This window comes from Crassostrea angulata, chromosome 2 (genome assembly GCF_025612915.1).
Source record: "Crassostrea angulata isolate pt1a10 chromosome 2, ASM2561291v2, whole genome shotgun sequence".
NCBI classification, from domain to species: domain Eukaryota; kingdom Metazoa; phylum Mollusca; class Bivalvia; order Ostreida; family Ostreidae; genus Magallana; species Magallana angulata.
The window spans coordinates 58,433,311-58,450,378 of record NC_069112.1 but is presented as its reverse complement, the minus strand read 5'-3'; the positions used below and the strand labels follow the sequence as shown (position 1 = coordinate 58,450,378).

At 37.0% G+C, this 17,068-nt stretch overlaps 1 pseudogene; it reads right to left on the bottom strand.

Moving 5' to 3' along the window:
• Nucleotides 1-1,399: 1,399 nt before the first annotated feature.
• LOC128174570 (uncharacterized) lies at nt 1,400-13,815 on the bottom strand (annotated as a pseudogene).
• Nucleotides 13,816-17,068: the final 3,253 nt, after the last annotated feature.

Here is a 17,068-nt window from a genome sequence, read left to right as displayed (position 1 = left end):
ACGGGCGAAGTAATTTCGAACCCCTAAAATACATTTTGATGTTTCCACAAATTTTGAAGAGGGATGTGCGGGCGTCTTGAACATTTCAGAATAAGAATGTAAACATTTCTTTGAGGGGTAAAGATGTCCTGTTTTCCCACTGTGTTGCAGCAAGCTCTAAATGAATCTAAGGTGAACTCAGTAAAACGTACCGATCTATTGTAATGTAAATACAAGCTTCAACGTTTACTTTTGTAAATCATTGAAAATTTTATTCTTAATGATTATTTAAAATACGTATAACATATATATTACATTTATTATACAAGTAGTATAAGTGGCTGTACAGAGGGGAAAATCAATGTGCGCTATTGTTCTCAACTGAATGGGGCTATTGTCCTGGACGCGTGCGGCTGTAGAGAGGGGGAAAACAATGGGCTATTGTCTGACCACCGGTAGATGTAAAACTGATGGTGATTACTTTAAATAAACGACATTTAATTATACAACCTTTTCTTGTAAAATGGCGAGTTTAGAATGAAGTTTTATTTTGATTGAAAACAAGATTAAATACGAAAAGACTACGTCATAGAAAATTTCATGACGTTAACATCTAGAAAATCCAATGAACAATAGACCATTGATTTTCCGTTCTTGATCACGGGTATCAATTTCACATTGATTGTTCTTGATCACGGGTATCAATTTCACATTGATTGTTCTTGATCACGGGTATCAATTTCACATTGATCCATTGTTTTACACCTACCGGTGGTCAGACAATAGCCCATTGTTTTCCCCCTCTCTACAGCCGCACGCGCCCAGAACAATAGCTCCATTGTTGTCATTTCAGTTAATTCATTTAAACAAACAATGATAGTAATCCAATAAAATTTAATCAAAATTGTTTTCAACATGTAAATAGGTTGCACAGTCTATCTGACTATAGCGCACTGTCCTTTTTGTCTTTCTGTCCTTAACTTTTTGGAGCTAAAAATCAAAGAAAAATCCTTTAAATGTATAGTATAGAGAAATCTGAAATAAAACATTTGACTTACGATCTGAGGTAGTAAGACGGCGGAGTTAACAGGAGAGACTTTTTGGGGGGCATCGTGCGGGGTCGGCCACCCTTTGCCCCAATTGACAGCGGTCTGTCTTGATCCGTTTTTCCCGTGGCAGTCGATTCCATCATTTCCAGCTGTTAAACAAAATATATTTAAAATGTTATTCTATATATATATATCTATATATGAAAAGGCTTTTAAGAGGTCTTTTTTTATTGTTACGATCAATTAGGTTAACTTCTGTACATACACGCTCTTTGGGGCGGGTTTCCTCGTCCCGTGGCTGGGGGTTTTCGACATCACTCCGCCTCCCTCCCCCCTCCTCACTGGGACGCGGCATTTAATGCCAAAATGGCTTAAGATGGATCGTAGGATCCCTCCCAGGAGGAGGAGGAGCACCATAACCACAGCAGAGACTGCCAGGCCATAGGCATCTTGGACTGTAATAAAATTAAACACAAAAAAATTAATTATAAATACGTTGTACATGAACAAAATAGCATACTTTATATTTAAACTCCACCTGGGGCCACTCTACTTAATTTATAATTTAAGAAATGAATTAATGTAGGTGGATGTAATGACTGTGGAAATGTTGACTGTGGAAGTAGATGTAGGAGTGATGGATGTTAGATCCTGTGTACTGATTACGGGGGTGGATGTGCTGGGGTGTGTGAGAGTAGAATCGATAGATGTTTGATTCTGTGTGCTAATTTCGGGGGTGGATGTGTGCGGGTGTGTGAGAGTAGATCCGATAGGTGTTTGATCCTGTGTACTAATAACGGGGGTGGATATGCGTGGGTGTGTGTGTGAGAGTAGAACCGGTGGATGTATGATCATGTGTGTGAGCAACGGGGGTGGAAGTTTAGGTGTGTGAGCGAGTGGCACGAGATGAACTTTGGACCTGTGTGTGAGTAACAGTGGACAATGTACGATGAGTGTGAGTATCAATGAGAACACCGGCGGATGTTCGCTTGCTGTCAGTTGTTACCGACGCGCTGATAGATGGAGGACTGGTATCTAAATAAATAATAATAAAAAAGAATCAACAACAACATAAAAACGAACAAGAAAAGAGATCGACCCAATTCCTTCCCCAAGTAAAACTAAATAATTAACAAACAAAATAAACGAACAACAAAAATATAAAAATTATTACAGTAATATATAAAACTCACGCATAGACAACGTGTCAGTCATTGTGATCGTTGTTTGGTCTGAAAAAAAATTCAAATCCATTCTCAAAAATGCATTAAAACCGTAAATATTCGCACAAGATTGATTATACATTAACATGTTTTTTTCAAATATAGAAAGGAGGAATAGGTTTGCTTCCGCCTGCCCCCCCCCCCCCCCCCCCCCTTGTAATTTTTTCCGGCTCTGTACGTTAACATAAAAATACAAATAAAGTTCAAAACTTGAAACTAACCATACTTTGCATATAATAATTACAAGTAATGATACAAAAAATGCAATTATATACCAGAGCAAATCACCTCTTCTCCCACGAAGTGACAGGACATGATTGATTTTTTTTTGTAAATTGTACATGGTCAGCAGAATATTATGTAAGTCAAGGCTGCGTGCAAATTTCTTGATGGTCACCAGTATCTTTACAGGTCTAGGATTGGTCAAGAGTGACAGGAGGCGGAGTTTTCCCAACGATACCGCATACTTTTGAGAAAGAAAGAAAAGGATAGAAAGAACAATTATTCACACAGGTGATAAACCGTGTTTAGCAACGTGGAGTTGAAAGGAAGGAAGTAGTGAAAGAAAGACAAGATTTTTTTACCTGCACAATACAGGGGTTTTTCCGAAGTATCCAGAAGAATAATTTCTTTAATATTATTTTCAAAGCAGAAATGTGCATAGTGTTCAACTGGTCGGCAGCCGGGTCCTGCGATCATTAATACTTACGCTTTTCTCTTAAAAGTTTGCGCAGTATTCCTTTTCACTCTTGTTTGAATAAATGTTGTCTTTGAAATAATACTTGTACAATATATAAATAGTGCCTGTTTGGGAGGGTAACAGTTGAAATTCACACCCCGAGAAAATCATTGTCAACCTCCGCTTCGCGTCGGTTGACAATTGTTTTTTAGTGATGTCAATTTCAACTGTTACCCTCCCCAACAGGCTCTATTTATTTTATTGTACTGAATGTCTTAATTTTAGAATTTTTTTTACTGCTTTTATATAGAAATGACATGATTATAACGGCGAACCGTACGCGCATGTAACAATTCGTACTGTCGGTCCGTTGCCAAGCGTGTTGCTAACGCTGAAGGTAATAGAAATGATTATCAACTCCGTCTAAATCAATCAGATTTCAGTATCTAACATGGAAGTATAATAATAAAAACTTGTATAGTGCGAATATGGATATAGAAATATCCCAGGTATAGCGGTGGTATTTAGTTTATTATACCCGCACTTTCTAAAGAAAGTTCGGGTATATTGTTGCTACCCTGTTCCGTCCGTCCGTCTGTCCATCCGTCCGTCCGTCTGTCACGTTTTACTTTCTCAAACTGCTCTTACATCTTATAAACCAGCAAACTGAACTCTTGGAGCTTGATTTGGGGTATCATGTTGTTTTGTAAAAAGGTTTCAAAAATTCTCTGTTAGTCCTGGGGGTCAAATAATTGGTAAAAAATGACGTTTTTTCACAAAAAAACCTTCTTCCTCGAACTCCTCCTACATTTTCAACAGTAGACAAATCATCTTTTGGAATATGTTTTAGGGTATCCTATAGATGCGCAATAAGGTTTCGGAATTTTCAATTTTGTCCTGGGGGTCATTTAATGGCTGAAAAATGACGTTTTTTTTACAAAAAACTGGTTTCAAAAACGTCATTTTTTTTGGCAGTAGCCAAATGATCTTCTAGAATATGATTGGGGGTGTCATATTGAGGCGTGATCAGGTTCCAGAATTTTTTTTTAGTAAAGGGATCAGTGGGCAACAAAAAATGACGTTTTTTTGCAAAAAAAAATGTGGTTCCCAGAACTCCTCTTACAACTTTTGGAGTAGCTACGTCATCTCTTGGGATATAATTGGGGCTGTCCTATAGATGTGCAATAAGGTTTTAAAAATTTAAATTTCATCCAGGGAGTCAAATAGTAGCAGAAAATTGACGTTTATCACTAAAAAAAAAACATTGATCCAAGAGCTCCTCTTATGATTTAATGGATAGACAATCATATCCTGATATATGATAGGGACTGTTCTATATATGTGCAGTAAGGTTTTAAAAATTAAAATTTCATCCAGGGAGTCAAAAAGTAGCAGAAAATTGACGTTTATCACTTAAAAAAAAACATAGATCCTAGAACTCCTTTTATGATTTAATGGATAGACACATCATATCTTGGGATATGATAGGAACTGTTCCATAGATGTGCATTACGGTTTTGAAAAATTAAATTTAACCCTGAGGCCCACTACCTACCGGTACATACCTTTTGATGCCCTTTAAGGATCAAGGATATATATGGTTAAGGGGTGGGGATCTCAACCGTTTTCGAGATATTCGTGCACTTCCTGTTCAAGGGGGGGGGGGGTCATGACCACCCCCGGGGCCCATGACCTACATACCGTTTGATGCCCCTTGACACAAGGAACAAGAATATATATGGTTTAAGGGTGGGGATCTCAACTGTTTTGAAGAGATTAAGGGACTTGCTATTTGAGGGGGTCAGGACCACCCACAGGGCCCATGACCTACATAACATTTGATGCCCCTTGACATCAGAAACATGAATATATAAGGTTTAGGGGTCGTGATTATAACAGTTTCTAAGATATATAGTAATTTCAAATTCCTGGGGGGTGGGGATGACCCCAGGGGTCAGATCTAATAAACCCTATATATTGCCAGTAACAGCCAATATATGATTATGAAAACCCTATATTATTATCTTTGTCCGTTTTCAAGTTACCATTTACAATAGAGTCTACGATTCTTCCTACAAGGTTCAATGTTAGACCCCACACCCTTTTGACACCCCCCTCCCCCCCCCCCCTCCCCCGAAAAGTGATTGTCTAACCCAAAATGAGAAAAATCAAACCAGGGTGCACAACTAGTTATGCAGGCCTATCATATCCTAGAGTTTTGTACAATTCTGTTGCCATCTCTGAGAAACAAGTTCAGAGCAGGAAAGAAGAAAAAGAAGATGAAGAATAATAATACATGTATTAAGAACCGTACAAAAACAATAAGTCTCCAAATTTCATTCGTGAGACTTAATAATAAAGATTAAATATAGATAGGATCATCAAACATCAATAATTTAAAGATAATTGACAATTTCTGATTCTAACGGGGTCAGGATGACCCCTTAGGGTCATGACTTACATGCCATAATGATCTGATGCGCCTGCATGACCTAATGAGGAATAATATCTTTCAATTTGATTAAGGTGGGGATCTCAATGGTTTTTATGATATTTAATAATTTCTGGAAGAGCACTTGGGATCATTACCTACATACCATCTTAAATGCCTTGAACAATAATATAATATGTACATGATATATGATTCAATTTAAGAACCCGGCCAGATATAGATCAATCATCTGTTTTGTAATACTTCCTAGTATGTATATATACTTGTACATGTATTAGTTTGTGTTTTGTTCTATAATATTAATGTTCATGACTGTAGTATGGCTTAGTCTTATTTTAAATTACATTAAAAAATTGTCAAATATATGACTTGAAACCCCCACTCCCAAACAAACTCAAATATAAACTGATCTCCCCCCCCTCCCTTGTCGAATGATCTATTAAAATCAAAATATAATTTGGGTGTCTAAAAACTTTTATAAACTGGTAAAAAATGTTATTCTTAAAAAAAATTATATTTCACCTTGCATAATTGACAAATGATCTATTGAGATATGATCAGAGGTCATATTTCTACCTTTGGATCAATAAGTAGTATTCATTGACAAGTTAAAATTAATAACAATAAATGATTCAAATTATAAATGTTTATACTCCACATTCACCCCCCCCCCCAAATTATCTAACCTGGTTATAATGATTCAGTCTTCTTAATACATTCTTACATGTGTACGGTAGCAAATTTTAAATCATTTCTTGATTGCTTTTTCTCTCGTGATTCACATTAACATTTGGAAATTGCTTAATTCAATTTTTAAGATTCATAAACAAAATGTTATATGCATCACTTCCATGTGTATTCGCCTATTTGGGGCAATTGTAAAGTCTCCTAAACAAAGCAGTGACATCATTAGGCTAGGAATTACCCACATGGATCAAACACTACTGTATAACATATGAATTAAGATAAAATACATTATTATTTCTAGTTCTAAAATGTCAGGGTGTCTCCAAGGGGGCATAATCTATATACAATTTTATGCACAATTAATGACTATAGTTTAGGGATGAGGATCTCAGAAGTTAACAAAATAAACAGTGCATCATATCATTTCCTATTTCATAAAGGCGGGGCGGGGGGGGGGGGGGGGTTAAAGACAAGACCTGGGGGTCATTAATGTACTTTACACCATTTGATGCATCATAATGACATTAGAAGATATTTTGTATTTTCCTGTTTCATGGGGTCAGCTAGAACAGTTCCATAAGGTCATGACCTACATTGTATTTGATGCATTATAATACATTAAGAAAGAAATACTCCTTCCTTCCTATTATAACTCATATAAAAATGATAAGTGTCTACACCTACTTACATGTAATACACAAATTTAATAAGAAATTGTTTATACAGGGTCAATATGGGGTCAACTCAATAGTGCATGCAGTTTGACAAAAAAAAAAACTTTTGCAACTAAAATGATAGAAACTTTACAAATGCGATAGGATAGGTAACGATGATAAGCTTATTTAAATATTAGAAGATGATGATACAGTATGCTGTCAAAGGGAGATCACATTTAGAAAGTGAAAGTAGAACTTATGTATGCTGGCATCTCATTATATTGTGCTACTGCTACTACATGTATTATGCATACCTATATTGGTCAGCATCATAATGATAATCCAATTAAAACACAATAATGAATTCCTTTAGCTGATCTTAACTAATATATTAATCCTTTTCTGCATACGGAAAACACAGACATGTATGTATGGGTGTTGCTAAAACGTGGCACGGAAAACGGAACGGAAAGCGGAACGGAATGGAAAATATCATCACGTTTATCGCTTAAAAAGGGTATAGTCTGGCCAGAAACGATTTACTTTGTATCTTTTATTTATATCTAATGAATGATTATCAACATGTTGTTATCTTATTAATATTCATATGAATGTCTATCAATTATAGCATTGTATTCATTCGGCTTTAGTTGAGTACGAAACGGAAAAATCAAATGTATATATACGAATTGTGAAACATTATCATGATTTAAAATTAAATTAGCTATAACTTTTTACTTATTTTTCTTATATGGTATTGCTGGCATATCAGCGTTACGTATGCAGTTAGTGAAAGCGTTTTATACGTGTTTTGAGTATTTTTATATTTCAAATATAATGCACATATATTCTTACATCAAAATTGAATTTTCGGTGTTCTAGACGATCTTTTATCATACAGACGATACAGTATCATTGAGATGGAAGAAAAAAAAAACGTAGGACTGACGACATTAAAAATTAAAATACAGTAAACATTAAAATACCCGGTAATTTGTGAAACTAGTAATTTGTGAAACTAGTATTTTTAGCAATGCAATTTTGTTTACGTTTGCATTACTAAGCAGTTGTTTATCCCAGCAGCTATATACATATGATCCGAATAGAGAGCTCTAGACGTTGCCTGGTTTGATTTTCCAATTATATATTTGGCCTATAGTCTGTCGATCCAAAATATTCCTGCAGCACATTTGGACGATTTATAATCGAAAATGTTGACATCTTTTCTCCATTTGAAAGTCACTCAGAAGACCTTGCACAATTTTTCAACACTATTATCCGGGTCTGTTGAAATGCAAAACCCCGTAGACTTCTTTATTTTTAGCCGTGTATTTATACCAGCTAGAGAGGACGTTTTAAAGAACGAATAATGAGAATGTTTAATGCTTCTAAAAGAGAATCGCGTGAACCCTGAGGTATATAGAAATATACAGCAAAAAGTGAATCGAGGATATTTTGGGACAGAATATAGTGGTCAATGCATGTACTGTTAATTTTGAGGAAATAAATATTCTTGAATAAATAATCTGATATCTTTCAAAACAAATTAAAAAGGTACATAAAGTATATCGTTTTAGCATGATTAACAAATCTATGAGGTAAATAACATTAGATAAGATTTTCCGTTTTCCCTTCCGTTCCGCTCTCCGTTCCGTTTTCCGTTCCGCGTTTTAGCAACACCCATGTATGTATACACGTGAACCCATCTAATCGAAGAGCTGGGTAAAACTAGTACCCGCTAATGAGACATGCAGACCTGTGTTGTGTACGTAACTTCAGACAAAGATCATTCATTTGTAACATGCATGTATTTTTATGACCTATTCTTCAAATCCACTTTCACTATTTTATTAGGAAAATAACAGCTTTAAGGTGGTGCAGAACACCTGCATATTGTGATGTACATGTATACTTTCTATTGAGATAAACAATAACGTATATTAAATATTGATTAAATATTTACCCCCCCAATAATGTTACCTAACATTGAAGCGCAATGGGTAGAGTATTTACATGTCTGTAAGAGCATTGGGGTCCAAGGTGTATTTTGGTAATTTTACAATTGATATAAATGAATTTTCATGTGGAGGGGGGGGGGGGTCTGGACCCCTCACTCCCACCCCTTCTCTAAATCTGTGCACACGATGATGTTCATGTAGGCACACAGCAGCAAATCTAAAACCGGCAACCGCCACGGGGTGGGGGCATAAATTTTAATTGTATTACCAGAGCTTGCATATAGTCTTCATTTTTAATTAAACTGGTACAAAACAGTGTTATTTAGGGGCAAACACATGGTGCGGGTATTACTGTCTAATGACAGCATCTAGTTTTATGTTGATTCCTTTGTAAAATTTCTAACAAATGTGGTGGTTATAATGAATGTGGATATTTCAAATTTACAAATATAGCAAACTATATTTAGAAACAATGTTTTATATTGAAAAATTGTTCAATGCAGTTGAGTCTGAATTCCGTGAGTTAGAAACCATTTTGTTCTCACAAGGAGTGGTATTTCTTGTCAGGAAGGTCAGTTGAAAGAAGCAGATTTCCCCACGAAGTTTACAATAGGGCGGAGTTTTACAGACACATTGTATTAAACCCCTCGTTTATAGGATTTTTTCCTATTACTGTAAAAAAGAATATTCGCACTTAAACGAGACTATATCGCTATAAGGTAATTGTTCCCAACCTGTTTAAGCCATTAAGTACAGGAAAAAGTTGTTATCAGATCACTTTTGACATTGCAAGTATTGGCTCTAGCACAAAAATGATACTCCATAGCCATTTTATAGGACTTTGCTTTAATGCCAATGTATACATGTTTTTATATTACCTGTATATATTTTATATAGCAACAAGAGTAAAATGGTCCAAACAGGAAGAAAAAGAAGTCAAGGAATGTCTTTCTGACTGTTACAAATCCAAAACATTACCTGGTATGAAAATGTGCCTACGACTTATTGAAAGCAACAAAAAGGCCGCAGAAGTATTATGGAAAAGACAATGGGAGACCATTAAGAATTTTTTTTGAATGACCTCACTTTGCTGCCTTCTCACATAGTCCTTCACCCTATTTGAAAAACAGAAAAATAAATATATTAATATCAAGCTCAACAAATAAAGCATTTTATTTTGTTCAATGTTTTATCATGAAATTCAAAAGAAACATGGGGTGATCCATATCAAAATGATTAAAAAAGAAAGAAAAGTTGAATATACCTGATACCCTCTATTTCGCCAGATCGACGTTTGTTATACAGCAACAATCTAGCCTGAGATACTTCTGCAGCAAATCTGAAGTTCTGTGGCGTTGTGCTCTTTTCATCGAAGTTCTTGATGTCATTAAGGATCTTTTCCCGAATTTTGATAATGTCCTCTGGCTCAGGGATACTTTTTTCTTTGTTGAAGCTACGAACTTGAAGTGTGACTGTTGCTAATTTTGTGACTTTCGTGGACCATTCGAATTTCATGAACTTGAGGAAGCTCTTACTGTCTTTAGCTGCTGTTTTATCTTTGCTTTTGATTCCCTCTGCCCATTTTACACTTAACATCCGTTTTATCTCGTAGCCTAGCCTTATAGCTGTTAAGGGGGCTTGCAAGTCTTCTTCATCATCAAAACCAGGTGAGGCAGTTATCAATGCTCCCTTTGCAACATTGTCAAAATTTTCTGGGCGCAACAAGTCAGACATAGATAAATTAGAGTCCAACAGGTCTCTGGCGTTTAACAACAGTCTTGGAGCTTCTCTCATCCTAGAGGAAGTATAATATTTTCTTTTTAATTTATTTTCAATGTTTCTGCACATCCACGTATTTCCAAGGCATATAATAAGAGGATCTTGTTGAGCAGTTTTAGAAATAATGTCATTAGTCATTATGGGAAAGACTTCGTTTATTAAGGCTTTGCTGGCTTTGCTTTGATGCTTTCCACAAAGATACAAACTCTGAACCCGCAATTTTCCTTTACTACTAGTTCTTTCATTGTCATTTTTCGCTGGACATACTCTCTGATAGTTTAAGCCATTGGAAACAGCCAGGACATGGTCCATAGTCTTCTAGTTTTACTTGTTTTTGCTGTCTTCTCCACAAAATTAGCTCCCCTTTACCTTCTGCAATAACCTGTTCGTTGTGATTGTGGTCCCCACGGTTACGTAGAATATTCCAAAGAACCTGTTTTTCCTTTTTAGTTCCACTGAAATCCATTATTTCTCTCACTTGAGGTTCATTTTTGTGTATCTGTTGGTAGTGCTTGGAGATATTTGTTAGTACTTTGCTGCAGTATGCACAAGCATGTACTTGGTCATAAATGTTTGTTTTGGACAACTCTCTGACATAAATGTCATCATCATCTTCTGCACATTGATTCTCTTCAGAAGACATGTCTGACTTCTCATCACCTTCCTCATTACAGGAGACTTCTTTTCGTCTATTGAAATTCTTAACAAGTTTGGAGTCAAGTGTTCCTCCATCTGTGTTAGGCATACTCAAACATGGATAGACATCACCCATTGCATCCTCACCTTCCGAAGACTTGCTGTCACTTACGACCTCCTCAATAATAACTTTTCTTTTCTTTGCAATTACTCTGGATTTTTGTCCTTTTCTTTTGTTTGGGCTATTCCTCTGTTTTTTTTTTAGGAATCCAAACGTCTGATTCATTGTGATCTCCTGATGAGACAAAAGGGTCATGACCACTATCCTCATCTAAATTGTTGCACCAGTTTTCCTTCTGGTTAAATGCCAAGGATCGTTTTCTTTTTTTCTGTCTGACTGTCAATATTTTGTTAGAATGATCTGTATCATATTCATCTTCGCATGGGATGTAAGAAGGATCACCAGATACTGAGCTGCAAGAACTAATATCGTCAAGAGCCAAAATTGAATTGATGAGTTCTAAATCCTCCTTGTTATTCAGCTCCTCAATAATAAAAGAATTACTGACTTCCTGTTCGAGAGCACTACCATTCTGCTCATTAAGCAAAGGATGATTCTGATGAACTTCATCATTTAGATCTTTTTGGTCTGAAGTATGTTGGCCAAGTTCTAAGTCACCACCACCCTCATCCTCGTCACAAGAAGCACATTGGCTATGTTTCTTGCCATTGGAAGCAGATGTGCACAATTTCTTGTTGCAGAGAGCAGGTGTGCTAAGTTCCTTTTCACTAGGAGCAGGTGTGCTGAGTTCCTTTTCACTGGCAGCAAGTGTGCTGAGTTCCTTTTCACTAAAAGCAGGAGTACAACATTCCTTGACACTAAGAGTATGTGTTTTAAAAGCAGATATTCCATCTTCATTATCAATGAAAGCAGGTGTGCCGTGTTCCTTCACACTAGGAGCAGGTGGGCTGTGTTCCTTCACACTAGGAGCAGGTGTGCCGTGTTCCTTCACACTAGGAGCAGGTGTGATGTGTTCCTTCACACTAGGGGCAGGTGTGATGTGTTCCTTCACAGTAGGGGCAGGTGTGCCGTGTCCTTCACACTAGGAGCAGGTGTGCCGTGTTCCTTCACACTAGGAGCAGGTGTGCCGTGTTCCTTCACACTAGGGGCAGGTATGACGTGTTCCTTCACACTAGGAGCAGGTGTGCCGTGTTCCTTCACACTAGGAGCAGGTGTGCCGTGTTCCTTCACACTAGGGGCAGGTGTGCCATGTTCCTTCACACTAGGAGCAGATGTGCCGTGTTCCTTCACACTAGGAGCAGGTGTGTTGCGTTCCTTCACACTAGGATCAGGTGTGCCGCGTTCCTTCACATTGGGGGCAGGTGTGCCACGTTCCTTCACACTAGGAGCAGGTGTGCCGTGTTCCTTCACACTAGGAGCAGATGTGCCATGTTCCTTCACACTAGGAGCAGGTGTGCCGTGTTCCTTCACACTAGGAGCAGGTGTGCCGTGTTCCTTCACACTAGGAGCAGGTGTGCCATGTTCCTTAACACTAGGAGCAGGTGTGCCGTGTTCCTTCACACTAGGAGCAGGTGAGTCACGTTCCTTCACACTAGGAGCAGGTGTGTCGCGTTTCTTCACACTAGGAACAGGTGAGTCACGTTCCTTCACACTAGGAGCAGGTGTGCCGCGTTCCTTCACACTAGGGGTAGGTGTGCCGCGTTCCTTCACACTAGGGGCAGGTGGGCCGTGTTCCTTCACACTAGGAGCAGGTGTGCCGTGTTTCTTCACACTAGGAGCAGGTGTGCCGTGTTCCTTCACACTAGGAACAGATGTGATGTGTTCCTTCACACTAGGAGCAGGTGTGCCGTGTTCCTTCACACTAGGAGCAGGTGTGCCGTGTTCCTTCACACTAGGAGCAGGTGTGCCGTTTTCCTTCACACTAGGAGCAGGTGTGCCGTGTTCCTTCACACTATGACCAGGTGTGATGCGTTCCTTCACACTAGGGGCAGGTGTGCCGTGTTCCTTCACACTAGGAGCAGGTGTGCCGCGTTCCTTCACACTAGGGGCAGGTGTGCCATGTTCCTTCACACTAGGAGCAGGTGTGCCGTGTTCCTTCACACTAGGAGCAGATGTGCCGTGTTCCTTCACACTAGGAGCAGGTGGGCCGTGTTCCTTCACACTAGGAGCAGGTGTGCCGTGTTCCTTCACACTAGGAGCAGGTGTGATGTGTTCCTTCACACTAGGAACAGGTGAGTCACGTTCCTTCACACTAGGAGCAGGTGTGCCGCGTTCCTTCACACTAGGGGTAGGTGCTCCGCGTTCCTTCACACTAGGGGCAGGTGGGCCGTGTTCCTTCACACTAGGAGCAGGTGTGCCGTGTTCCTTCACACTAGGAGCAGGTGTGCCGTGTTCCTTCACACTAGGAACAGGTGTGATGTGTTCCTTCACACTAGGAGCAGGTGTGCCGTGTTCCTTCACACTAGGAGCAGGTGTGCCGTGTTCCTTCTCACTAGGAGCAGGTGGGCTGAGTTTGTTGAGCTTTTTTCTTGCTTCCGCAAGATCGTGTCTATAATCATGGATCAATGTTGGAAATTTTTTGGCCACTTTTACTGAAAGCAAACAGATATATGTGGTTAAATTTAATTCTTGGACTTATCGTCTGTTTTTTCCTATTAAATGGCACTAGCAGACAGCTTAAAATTCTTTTATGACTGCGAAAAAGAATACAATCTCATACAAACCAAACACTTTATGGCATGCCTTGATCCTTTTGATGGACATAATGTAAACTAATAATAAAATTTCTAATTTTTAGATAAATAATATGTAAAAAATGTTTTTCTGATCAGTTAAATATTTAGTGTACTTGATTAGGTGATACATTAACATTATCCTATTTGCAATATTTTTGTTTTCTTAATTGCATTCTTTAAAAAAAAAAAATCATGATTGATACAAACAAGACAACAATGTTTCTGTTAAATGTTTGAAAGCTGAATTGTACCCCCAAATGGTTTTGTTTGAACACCCAAAAAAATGTTCTTTGACTAGAATATTTTTTTTTAATTGTGGTCTTGATTGAAGGCAAAAAAATATTAATGATAAAACTGGTGCATTTCTTATTCTGGAAAACAAAGAGGAGGCAGAATAACGTACAAACCATGGTAATAACTATATCCCCCTTTTCTTCATCCTAAGCCCCCCCCCCCCCTTCCCAAACAACTGCACTATATCTTACTTCAAATAATCATAACTGTGCAGCATAATATGAATTATCTTACACTGATACGTTGTTAGTACATGTATTACTCAATATAAAAACATTCAGAAAATGTAAGTAATTAACTCCAGAAACCCATAGACCATACAAAATGATCATAAAGTACTAAATAGAATACAATCAGAAATTACAAAAATAGAGTGCTTTGGCAGAAAAGGTGATATGGTTGAAAATAAATCTGAATACCAAACTTCATTTCAGTAAATGCAACCTCTGCGAAGAAAATGAACGGAAACTGTTAGTGGACTGACTTACACAGAGAGACAGAAGGACAGTAGCAAAGCAATTTGCCCTCCCTTCTTCAAATGGGGGCTTAAAACTAAATTATGTTGTTAACAATACCCGATATCAAAATTCAAATTTGATTAAAGTAGAGCTGAAACGAATAAATACAATCTATATTCCAATATTCGCTACTGCTATTCTGTTTGTATTTGAATATTAGTAGACGTCATCTACTAAGTATGATGCACGTTTGATAGCTTGTATCACTTTGTGATTGCATGTGTAGACTCCTTAAACACGCAAGTTCAATGTTGATACTTAATGTTTAGGTGCACATTTTTTTAATGCAAATTGTATTTTAAAAAAATAACATGTCAATCAACTACAATCAACAAATTTATTAATACTGCAGTCTTCTCTCCTTAGACTCATAGGTAAACAATTTCAAAACTTTCCTCCGTGTTTGATTATAGTATTTGATAAAACCAAAAACAACTTCAATTATGGAATATATCTTTTAAAAACATATCGATGATCATTGCAATATTCTCATACCTTAACACACACTAGCTAAAGCATATTTAACAAATTATTTCTAAAATTGGTTTAGTAAGGTACTTCACTCAATGCACTTTAATAAAATTTTAATGTATGAAAGGGTCGCGGAAAGTACACACGGTCCAGCGTAAAAATTGTCCAAACTTTGCAACTGAGTTTTTTGATATGATTATTTAGTTTTTACAAAACATTTGAAAACTTCATAATCTTCTATAATGATGTACCGGGTAGTCTGTTTAGTGTACGGCATTTTCATATGTCATTTGAAGCTATTTTCTAACTTTCTAAAAGATATTACGACAAAAACATGTCTATAAAAACGCCTGAAAAACAACCTCAGCTAACCGCACAGATAAACGCGCCATCATAAAAAATTATGTAGACTGAGGTAAAACACCGATAGGAACAAAACAAACGATAGATGAGGAAAAACATCACAACAGTTCGAGTTTACTTATCCATAAGTGGCACTGGCGATAATTTGATGGGGTATGCGATTTTATCCTCTGACCAAACGGTGAATGCGGCATATTACTATAAGGTAAACTCAGGACTACCATGTTATAGAAACGTCGTAATAACTCGGCGTCAGAATGGGCCGTGTGGCCTGAATAGGCATTGTATTAACAATGATAACTCCAACACAAGAATGTACATTGCTCTGATTTTTATCTATATACATTATTGTACTCTATATTAAAATATCATAATACTTTCTTTATCATGGTGCCGTTATATTGAATAAAATTACATGTGTTCAGGAACTTTTTGTACATTCCTCGTACATCTTATAAAACCCAATATGTTTATGTTTCCTTTCCAACATATCTTAGATTTATAAAACACAAGTTTAAAAAGGGCCTAACATGTTTAGAACACTTTTCCAAGTCTACATGGATTTACAATGAAACGTTAACAACAACCCAATATGTCCCAAGACATCTGTCTAACACCTCTTGGATACAAAATGTTATTCATGCACATGAGCACAACCCAATGTGTCTAAGTCACCCCAATCCAATTAAAATAACACTTAATGGGTTTAACAGATATGAAAATGTGTAGTCAGATTTTTCAGAGTAGATCATCTCACCTTTTCTACCGTCAACTCTAATTCAACGTTTGTAACAGAATGTCAAATTTTAAAAACACCTTCACTCCGTTTAATTAGCCCTTTAGATTCTGCCACATGCAATGGCAAAATTTTTCCTTTGTATGCATTCACACTGAAATATTCAGAAATTTAATACAGGAATCCATTTCTCCCAAATTTAGACAGCAAAATTATATGCTTTTCACCAGAAGATAACATGCATTAAGATGTTTCTAAGAAAGAAAAAAAGCACAAATACTATTACATACACTTTTTCATCCGACCAAAACTTGACTTTTTTTTCCGTCAAGGAACAAGCAATCCACCAAACACCCCCATCCAGGAGAACAGCTACAGAATCACCTGAAATTCAAGGAAATCGATTAAAATCTTTTTCCAAAGGCACATTGTCAAAATAAGTATATTTAAGTTTTAGTGTAACTTTTTTATCCTAAATATTTGTTGGATTTGAATTCATTGTTTGATATTTGGACTCTGTGTCATGCTTCTGCTTATTGTTACAGCCATTCAATATTTATTGCACCTTGTCAATGTTCTAATAGTAATTAAGTTCAAGATCATGAGAACAGAAGTTAACAAATTTTTTCTTACCACTGATTAAGCAAAATATAACCCACTAGATAAAACTCAATGAACAGTATTCTTAGTACGTGTCTAATTCAGAATACATTATTAAATACATCACATATAACCCCACTGGATACTTGTTTTTCATTTTGAACTTCCGAATCTGGTCAATTTTACATTTAAATAACAGTTAGTATATGAACCTTATAATACTTTACTATG